Here is a 10753-nt window from a genome sequence, read left to right as displayed (position 1 = left end):
GCGCGCCCGCCCCCCGCGCGCGCCCATTGGCCGCGGGGATGGCGCCGCGCGCCGCCATTGGCCACCGCCGGCCCCGCCCCCCGGGTGACGCGCGGATGGTTCTGGAAGCGTTTGGTTGGTCCGCGCGCTCGGCGCGCGCCCCCTCCCCGGCCCCCCCCCCCCTCCGCGTCCACCCCCCGCCTTTGAACTGAATTCGCGGGAAAGCGCCGCTCGCGCTCCGGCGCGCGGGGCATGATGGGAAAGGGGGGGGCGCCGGACGGCTGAGGGGGCGCTCGCCCGCCCCCCGCCCTCACACCCCGTCACAACCCCCTCACATCGCCCTTATAGCCCCCCTCACCGCCGCTCCGCCCCAATGCCCCCGGGCTGCCACGACCATCGGCTCTCCGTGCTGTCCCCGACCACCCCTGGGCTCTCCGTGCCCCTGCTCCCGAGCTGTTCCGACTCCGGGCTCTCCATATCCCCGGCTCTCCGTCCCTCGGGCTCTCCGTGCCCCCTGTGCTTTCCAGCCCCCCCCCCCCGGCTCTCCGTGCCCCAGACTCCCTGGACTCTCTGGCCCCGCGGCCACAGGGGTGCTGGTGCCCCCTCGCCTCAGGGGCCACTCTGCTGCCCCCAGGCGCTCCAGAGCTACATTTGTCAAAAAAGAGCTAAATTTTTCGAAATAGAAGTTCGGGTATAAATCAGTATCGGTACTGTGGTAGAAATGGTTATACTGTGTGGGCCATGAGGTCCTGCTGCTATCCCGCAGCTTTAACCTTAGCTAACCGTGAGGTTCCCTCAGGGGAGGGCACGAGGAGCTGCCCACAGGTGCTGCGAGACTTGAAGTCTGAGGTAAAGCGTTCCTGGGTTTATTCCCACCTTTCTCTGCTTCCTGAGGATGCACTGAATCCTCAGGGAAACCCAGGCTCAGTCCAGGGCCGGCCCTCGGGGCAGGATCTGGTGTGTGAGAAAACACCAGGGAGTCCAACTGTGCCACGGGGAAACTCAACATCGGCTCTGTGTAATCAAGTCCTTAACAGAGACGTGGCAACTCGCACATAAAAGGCTTCGGCGGCCGTTCCGTTCTATTTGTGAAACTCCTCCAGAGCAGTTTTACAAGGCGGGGTAAGAATGGTCCATGTGTGAAATACAGCCTTGAATTCCAATACCAGACACAGCTGTGGTGCTGGCACTCCACCATCCCCACTGATCTTCTAATTTCTAGTAATAAGAAAAATGAACTCAATGATAAATATTCAGAGAAAAACCATATATCAAAGTCAGCCGTGCTGTAAATGTGCCTTACATTATCAACACGGGGATTCCAATGTGATGCCTCAATTGTCTGGTATTAACCTTATTATTATTAAAGAAAATGTATGTATATACATTTACCCCACAAACATTCAGATAAACAAGTCTTTATTCACTATTCCCCTCTTTTTGCTTTTTCTGCTGCACCATTTATCTTTCATGTTTGTTCTGGAACGATATTTTCTTCCCTTATCTTTTTTCTTCCCTCCTTCCTCAGACATTGATGTTTTACCTGCAGGCTTTTCAGTATTTTGTTTCAACCTTAATTTTGTTACGTTAGAAATTCATTGTTGTCACAATTTTACCTACATTGTATTTTTCTTCCCTCTAAACAAAAATCGATATTTCTAAAATATCGTTACATATTTTATCCTGCTTGTCATGATTGTCTCTGCTTAGTATTCCAGTCTCTTTATGTTCTATTTCTTATTCAATTTCTCTACAGTCACCTGTTGCTGAATATGTCTTTCATTACTGGGAGCAGCAATGTTTGATGCACTGGCTGGTTCTGAGGACCTTACATGTAATTTCTTTGCTCATAATACCTGGGAATTCCTGGTGGCACTTCTGATATTGGGTGGTTGCCAGGCTGTTGGATTCAGGGGCCAGAGAGCAGCTGTACCCCAAATTATGGGCATCTTTAGGTCATCAGAGGTTGAGCTTGAGGTCAGTGATACTCTGTTACAAGTGACAAAAGGTATCAATATTACATTATGTGTGAGAAAGGCTCCTGAATGCTGTGTAGCTGAAATTTTGTCCTTGGAAGTTGTTTGCTACCTAATTTATTCCTGTTTCCTCACAACTGTTTCCAAGTCTCTGCTGCTGCTGGTGGCTCATCCTTCTAAATTTCAAAACTGGGAGGAGGAGCCAGAGGGCAGCCTTCCAAGCAGGAGTAGGAAAGATAATTAAGCAATTAATGTCTGGCATTGGAGTTGGATCTGCTTGGGAACAGAGGAACCACGGCTGTGACTCCTGCCCGGAGTGGAACAGGACAGTGGCAGGACCTGAACCCTCTGCAAGGGCAGGACTGGCTGACAAATAGTAGAGCTTTGCAGCTTGAGCCTGTTCCCCTTAGTTGTCCTTTCATGTCCCTTCCGACCCAAACCATTCTGTGATTCCATAATTCATTCTATATTTGGTCTTCATAGAATGGATTGGTAGAAATAGCAAGTAACTTCTATTTATTTTGCACAGTTACAAGCAAAAAAATAAAGACTCCTTTCAAGAAAGATGGAAATCATTATGGTTTCTTCAGAAGAAAAATGAGCTGTAGCATGAGACTGTTGTGTCCTTGACCTTCCTGGTAATATAGACCCCTATAGATTTTACAGATGCATTTATTAAAAAATAAATAATTTAAACATTTGTCTTGTATACATATATATATATCAAGTAACAGAAAATTGGTCATATTTAGCAAATGACAAGGTACCTACAAAGCCAGTGAAAATGTGTTTTCAAATAAAGTGGTTTAAAAAAGAAGCAGTGAAACATAGTGTACATTACTGAAATCGATAAAACTAAAAAAACCTAAAAAAACCTAAAAAAGTTTAAGATTATGGTAGTGTATCTTTTCCCTATAAAGATAAATAATATCCTAACATAATGCAAAAAAAAAAAAAAGAAAAAGGGCAGTTTAATAAGTTCAAGATGATAAATGAAAGAAACAATCAATTCCAAACCAGGAGCGCTGTTGGAATAAACCCCTGAAATGAAAGCAGAAGTAGGTGGTAGAGGTGCTTCTATAATATGTCAGATTTTATGTCCTGAGATGGCCAATCCATTCTTGTTTTCACATCCTGTTAGTGGGATTTGCATTTGATATCCAGGAGATCAGATTTGTTTCCTGCAGATTGGAAGCACATGCCACTTGTAAATCTCCTTTTCCTACGGCTTTTCGCAGCCTGTGCGTGCCCAGCATTCCTGTCATCCTGAACAGCTGAACTGCAGCAATTTCTGCCTCTTCACACATATATGTAAAAGTACATGCATATTTTAGAGCTTTGTGGTTGTTTTTTTTTTCATTTCATAGTTACCTGATTTTGTTGGTTGCCTGTAGTGCCCCTATAGCCACACTGAACTTTCCAGCTTGAGTCCTCCAAATTACTGTGCCTTGGCATAGGAATATTTACAAAGTAAATCCTTATTTAAAGGGGAAATAAATACTTGTATACTCAGAGCTCAGCCTAAATAAAGGTTTTGTCAATATAATTATACTGTTTTCCTCCCATCTTTAAACATGGGTCTGTTTATAGTCTACAGAGATTGTTAGTAACTAACTGAACACTCCTACAGACCAGCTTATCTTCTGAGAACTTAATTTTACATGTAACTTTGGAAGGAAAGAGTACTTCTCATTAGCTGAATGTAAACTTTTGGTCAGTCTTTTTAAAGATTGGTTACAGACTGGGGCCATCATGAAAGCCAGAGTCAGGATTTGTTAGGGAGCATTATTGTACCCCCTGGGCAAGGCACTGGAGTTGGGTGTTCAGGGGCTGCTGAGAGTAACAAACCTCAGTGGGTGTCCTGGGTCCCTGCATTTCTTTACCTTGACCTCGAGCTCACGAGCACATTCCATTTCCGTGGTTACATCCACACTTTGCTTCTTGCTGTTTTCATGCTTCCAGGTTCTCCTTCTCACAATCTGTCCAGCCCCCAAACCCAGGTTTTCCATGAGAGAAGTGAGGAAGCAAAAATGTTCCAGAACTGAGAGAAACAAAAACACTTCCTGCGTGGATGGGAAGGTCCCACAGCTGTGTCACTGTGCTCCAACCCCAGATCCATTTCAGTGGCCCCCTCACACAAATAAACTTCACTACATGCTGAGTTAACCTCATCTGCAATAGATACTAATTCATTCTTCAGTTCATATTCTATATTTTCAGTCTGATTTGATGTTAATCAACAATAACTGGCCATGGAAATTATTAGATAAGCTACTCTCCCCTACCTATTTGGTAAACAAAAGTCAACTCCCACTTAGTGTTTTCCCAGCCTCTTGTAAAGAGAGGCTACACAATATTGCAGCTGGAGAAAGGGAGCAGCTCCAGATCTGTGGATATGAAAATTTCCAGATTTGTGGATAACAGCACAGCAGGAGGCAGGGGGAATGCTGGGTGTATTTGGGATGGCAGGATCATGTTGCTGTTGGGGTGGAAGCTCTCAGTTTCACTTTGGTTTTCTGCACGTTAATGTCCAGAGCTGCCCTGTTTTCATAAGCAGGGAACTGAGAAAAGAGAAAATAAACTTTGCTGTAAGGGAAGCCCTGTGCTGGAGCCCGGGGAAGGGAAGAGCACAGATCCTACACAGCAATCCAAGTGTTCCCAAGTATTCCCATGAATGCTGTGTGGGGGGGAGATTGACAGAGCAGCCACTTGTGATTCTCATTCATGTGTTTGCCAGGGACTGCTTTTGTACAGAGCTGTTCAAATGTATTCCAGGAGCACAGCACTCCAGGAACGTGGCCCTCAGGGAATCTTAATGCCCCCACAATGCACAGCTTTCAGCCACAGGTTCCTTACATGTCTGGAGTTATTGCAGAGAGCGGGGAGGGAATGCACAGGACATTTTGCACCACGGAATCACCTGTCTCCTGCATTCCCACAGGGAACAATCAGTGATTAAAGTTATTAGTCAGTACTGCTGAGTAGAAATGTATGCTCAGGACTTGTCTCTTGGAGTTCTCTCGGGGATGTTTTAACATGCTCTTCATGATTCTTCTACAGTGAAATTTATTTCCTGATTTTCATTTAATGATTTCTTTTTGTTTAGTGGCTTTTTAGCAGTAGTCTTTGTCTTTAGAGTTTAGGTAGTGGACTAAAAATACCAGAATTGTTTCAAAAGCATTGTGAAGAGCCTGGGCCCAGTAGATTAATTTGCTCTAGAAAGGCAGGACATCTCTTAAGATGATTAAACTGTAATGCTAGAAATGGACTAAATACACAGAAAAAACCCATGTCAAATCTTGAAGTTTAAATATTTAATACATTGAAATGAAACAGGAATCGTGCTCGTTCATGCTGCAATTTCAGAGATGCAGCATGTGTGGTACTTCCTGCAAAACTATCAGAAAACTATCAAAAATTCAAAAAATCATTCTAAGTGAACTTCAGGAGTTTGTGCTCTCGCAAGTGAATCCCGGAAAGTGTGGAAGATACGGCAACCAAAAAACTTCTGATGCAAACTTAATGATTAAACTCAGAAATGGAGAGATCAAAGAGGAACTGCTGGGGAGATGTGAGAATTCAGTCAGTTACAGATGTAAATAGAAGTTTCTCAACAAAAGGTCTGTTGACAGTGCAAGAATGAAATCTTCAATCACTCAAAACGAGAAATATGGGAGGATCAAAGAGCATGTCAATAGATAGTAAAACAAAACCTCAAGTGAATCAGTTAACTAATTAATTTCAGCTTTAAGTAAGGGATAAGTTTAACAGGGACCAATTCTTTCTTTTGTGGCTTAACTAAGTATAGATTAATAAAGTGAGAATTGGGAATTTTATCATCAGCAGTTATTTAAAGGATAAGATCAGGGTAGAAACTGTTTTTCCAGTGTTTTCCAGTTAGCACAGACATATAAAACTCACACAGCAGAGCTTATCTAAGTGTTTCATATGAAAGTTAACGTTATCTGGGGTTTCATATGCCAGAGGTTGCTTCAGAAGGCTTTTACAAGAGTTTATCTTGTGTTTGGAATGCTGCTTGGGAGGATGTGATTCTGCACACTGTGACCTGAACTATCCATACTCCAGAGGTAGTTTTACTGTTTGTTGCCATGACTGAGGTCGCTTTTCCCACACTAAACACATCTCCACAGAAGGAGGTGGTGAGAAACAGCAGGAAGCAAACTGTGACCAATCCTAATCCCAGTTTTTGGAAGGAGAAACAAATCCATATGTGGCTTACTTCATGCTCTTTGTCGTGGCAGTGTAATTGATGCTGGTACCAACATCTCTGTGTTTAAAAAATACAAGGCTTTGCTCTGAGGAAGTTCTGTCTTTACCCGCCTTGTTCCTTATGACATAGTTGGGTCACCCAAGGCCATGCCACCATTGCACCTACCCTTCAAACCCAGACAGCTTAGTGAGGTAAATTAAGATTACTATGACTCTGCTCTCCAGACCTCTGGCAACAATCCTAAGCACAAGTGTACAGGCAAGAAATAACATTAAAGATAATTAAGCAATACATTTCATGGTGCTGACAATTTGGGAGTATGTAGGGCAGATGACTGATATAGTTTTAAATTGTTGAAATGTGACTGGCATTCCTCTGGGTTATGAATTGGCCACTAGGATACGATGAGTGACTGGTTGTAACTGCCCTGCTGCACTTACACAGCCTGTCAAGCGCTCACCAACCAGCCAAATGACAAAATCAAATTAAAAGGCTCATAGCCACTACTGTACAAGCCCCTGGAGACCCTGAATAAACAGATGGATCTTGTGCTGAGGACCAGATGTGAATTGGCAAGGAAACAATTCCAGAGGCATCATTCCCCTTTGCTGCAAATTCCCTGTGTAGAGATGTTCAGATCTTGGGGCAACGGAGAAGAAACAGGATGCTCAAAATGAGTAGGAGGAAAAGTCTGATTCAGAAAAATTCAAGCCCAGAGCCAATGCAGAAGTAAAGGTCTTGCCTTTGTAAAGAGATGACATGTAAGATTAAATTATCAGATAATAGTTCTGATAAGGCATTAAATGAAAATGTTTATGTTTGTTGTGGTTTTTTTTTAACCACTAATAGTCGAAAAAGAGGTGAGTGAATGAAATTCCAGGAGGGATTCAGATCTAATGCTGCAGGGTAAGTGCCTGCAAGCTGCAAGAGTAAAGCAATGCATTGACAAAGACAAGCATTTTCTATCAGAATGGAAAAAATAACATGTCCAGGACATGGACCAGGGTTAACAATGGAATGGAACAGTCCAACTGACCGACTGCATGGTCTTAAATCTGAATTTTTGGAGGCTCAAGTGGAATTGCAGTGATGAAACCACTATTTATGCAGATTGAGTGCTGGTTTTGGCAGAGGTGAAACCAAATAATCACATAAATTGTTATAATTACAAAACTAGGGAGGTTAATGTAGTCCAAGGTTTGGGTTAGTATATTTTTGGGAGTAAATTCCAAACTGCTTTATTAACAGGTGTGCTTCTATATTTTCAAACCAAAGTCCCACGTGCTCAGTAAATGCTTCGAGGGCTTTGTTAAAAATGTCTCCCGAAGGGATGAACCACTGGCTCAGCTGAAGGCAGTGGAAGCCTCCCAATTATTTTCATGAGGTCAGAACATCACTTTCATTGTTTAAAAGGCATCTTCGTAAAGTGCATTATGACAATTATATACAAGTGAATTGTAAAATACTGTACATCTGGAGGAGTCTTCTGAAAAGCTGTAATGGTTTATGCACTCAGGTAGTAAAATGGCAGAAATAAATAAGATACATCCCAATCAATTTGTAATTTAAATATTTGTCTGGTGCACGTTAACCATCATGCATTTAAACACAGACAAGACTTAAATCAAAACCACTGTGATTATTCCTAATTCACAACGTACCGACTGCTTGCAGACATAATCTATAAATATTAAGCTGTGACAGCTTGCCAGAACTTCTCCTGCAAGGACCTGCTGATGGAGTTTTTCTAAAGAGCCTTCATAAAAGCAGCAAACTGCGTGACCCTACAGGTGCCAGCTGCAGCAGTTGTTTCCCCAGCTCTCCCAATAAGATTTGTTGAAACTCTCTGTATCACAACGTCTTTATCGGTAATGGATCCCTCCCTTAATTTGCACTGATGCATTTGGAATGTCAGCTTCCAAAACAAGGCACATGGGAGGCATTTAAAGTAGATTTTATGAAAGGGAAATGAACAAAGAGCATGTCAGGTTCCATTTTGATTTGCATGACAAACCCAGCACGCAGTGTTCTGGTGGGTCGGGCTGGGCTCGCCTGCCACTCACGGCGTTTGTCACTTTGCTATGAGCACTTCTGACAGTCCGTTATGTTAATTGTTCTAAGGATTGTTTTCCTGGGGGAAGAAAGGGAAAGGCATTTTTATTTCTGTTCTCCTTTCATCTACAGGAAAGGAGGGATATCTGAAGGAAGGGAAAATGTTTTCAAGCGGGTTTTGATCTATTTTTTTTTTTTGGTAAATAATCCTGCGAGGTCATCAACAGAGTTTGGTATTTTAAATCTTATTGTTACTTGCTCTGTGTGTTTTTGAGTGGGAAGTACTAGGCCCCTAAACTAGAAACTTGGGGAGTCTATTGTTTTGGTGCACACCACTCTTTGATCCTTTGAGTCCCACAGTGATGGGTCCTGCAGAGTGGTTTGTGCTGTGCCTATGTGCTGCTGTGGGATGATATTGTGGTGCTTTGACAAGTGCTAGCAAGAAATTTAATGCCCTCTGAGGGCTTGTGGGACACCCATTGTTATTGGTATGTGGGTAACTCCCATGTGTCAGACCTGTTGGGGGATCTGTGCATGGACTGAATTCGGGAGGCACAATTCAAGGTGGAGGTTGCTGTGGCCCCTGAGGGTGCACACACTTCTCTACCACCTAAACCAGTCAGGGATTGTTTGGTGGTGGGTTTTGAGTTTCAGAGTTCCTGACTGACTGCAGGTTGATCACAGAACAAGATTTTCAGACTGGCAGAATGAGCAACCATAAAGTTTCAGAAGGCTGTTGTTTATGTTGGTGTCTCTCTTTCGCAGTTACTGCTGATTTTCAGCCCAAGCAGAGCTGAGTGGTTGAAGAGTGAGGAGAGCAAGAAGATAGAAATAGAATTTTCCAGAAGTTTACAGGTAATCACTGACATTTACCTTTTAAATTCTGAACTCCTACACTGCATGTGGTGTTCTCATTTACATGTTGTGATCTAAGTGCACCATGACAGATTAGCTCTAAATACAGAATGCTTTTATAGTATAAAATCATGCCATCAGATGCAGAGATACTCAAATGAAGTTAATCTAGTGTAGTAATTCCAATCACATTCTTGCTCAGTGATTCAGTGTACTAATGCTGCTTTTCCTCCTCGGTGTTGTCCTCCTTAAGGGCTGTTTTATTAAAGTCTTTGGATCTGTACAAGAATCAGTTTGAGCTGGTGCATCTCAAAATGTCAACCCCAATATAATTAATAACTTATTGTTGATTATGAATAACACTCTTTCACCAACACTTTGAGCAGGATTGTCGTGCTGATTTACTGAAAGCTGAACTCCATGGGAGGTGAACTCACTGAAATGTAGGTCCCAAGAGCCTGAAGGCTTTGGCTCACTGGTGGGGGTGGCTGTGCTGGGACAGCTGTGCTGACCCTGCTCTGACCCAGAGCCTTTGGCAGCTGAGTAGGACAAGGGAGTCTCCAGGGGGGACAGTCTCCATCAGGAACTTGTTCTTGTGGGGTAAGGGGTCCCTTGGCACGAGACAGCTGCAGTGCAGAGCTGCCTCAGCCACCAAGCCCCAAATGCAGCACCAGTCTGTAGTTCTTGGTCTTGTGACTGGATGGTGCTTCTCCATTTCCTGGTAGCTTTTCTGTTTGGTCACTTCTTGGAAAATCATGTCACTATTTCCTGTCAGAAAGAAAAGTTGCTGAACCTCTCCCACTAAGGATTCATTTGTTTTTTTTTTAATTGGTGCCCAATATTGAGAAAAACCACCACAAGTCCAAGTCACAGGAGGTGAAAAAAACTACCACTGTTCTTGACAGTTCTTGCAAAGTGCTTTGTCTTATGTGTGTTTTTAACAAAGTCACTTGCTCAGGTTCTTGCTCTGTACTTGGCAACACCCGTCAAACATTTTGTAATAGAAGGGAAAAATTACCCCCAGTTTTTTTAGCTATTATATATGAAAAATGCTGTGCCAGAAACCCTCTTGCCCTTAGTCCTTGTATGTGGTTTTTCAGAGACAAGCTCCTGCCTTTCCCCCAGGAGGGAGTGATGGCTGAGACAGGGCAGAGGTTTGGAGGTGGGGCTGGTTCCATCTCTGACCAGCTCAGTGCCAGCAGTGACAATTCAGTGCACAAGCAGCAGGTACTGTGGATAATATGCATTTAAAGCAACTCTCAATAAATTGTCTCCCATCTCAGTTTTTTCCATTTCCTGGGGTCATTTAAGAAACTGAAATTTCCCGTTGCCTGGTTTTATTGTTAATTTTCTCAGAATCACAGACTCATAGAATGGCTTGGGTTGGCAGGGACCTTAAAGCTCATCTCATTCCAACCCCCTGCCATGGGCAGGGACAGCTTCCACTATCCCAAGTTGCTCCAAACCCCGTCCAACCTGGCCTGGAACACTTCCAGGGATGGGGCAGCCACAGCTTCTCTGGGCAACCTGTGCCAGTGCTTCACCACCCTCACAATCAAGAATTTTTTCCTAAAAATTTGGAAGGTGGAAAGAAGGAAGGTGCCATGTGGGAGGGGAAGAGCCATTTGTCCTGGAGGAATCCCACAGTCTCTTCTCACAG

The sequence above is a fragment of the Neopelma chrysocephalum genome, unplaced genomic scaffold (genome assembly GCF_003984885.1).
Source record: "Neopelma chrysocephalum unplaced genomic scaffold, ASM398488v2 Primary Assembly neopelma1_84, whole genome shotgun sequence".
NCBI classification, from domain to species: Eukaryota; Metazoa; Chordata; class Aves; order Passeriformes; family Pipridae; genus Neopelma; species Neopelma chrysocephalum.
Note: the sequence above shows the minus strand (reverse complement) of the source record.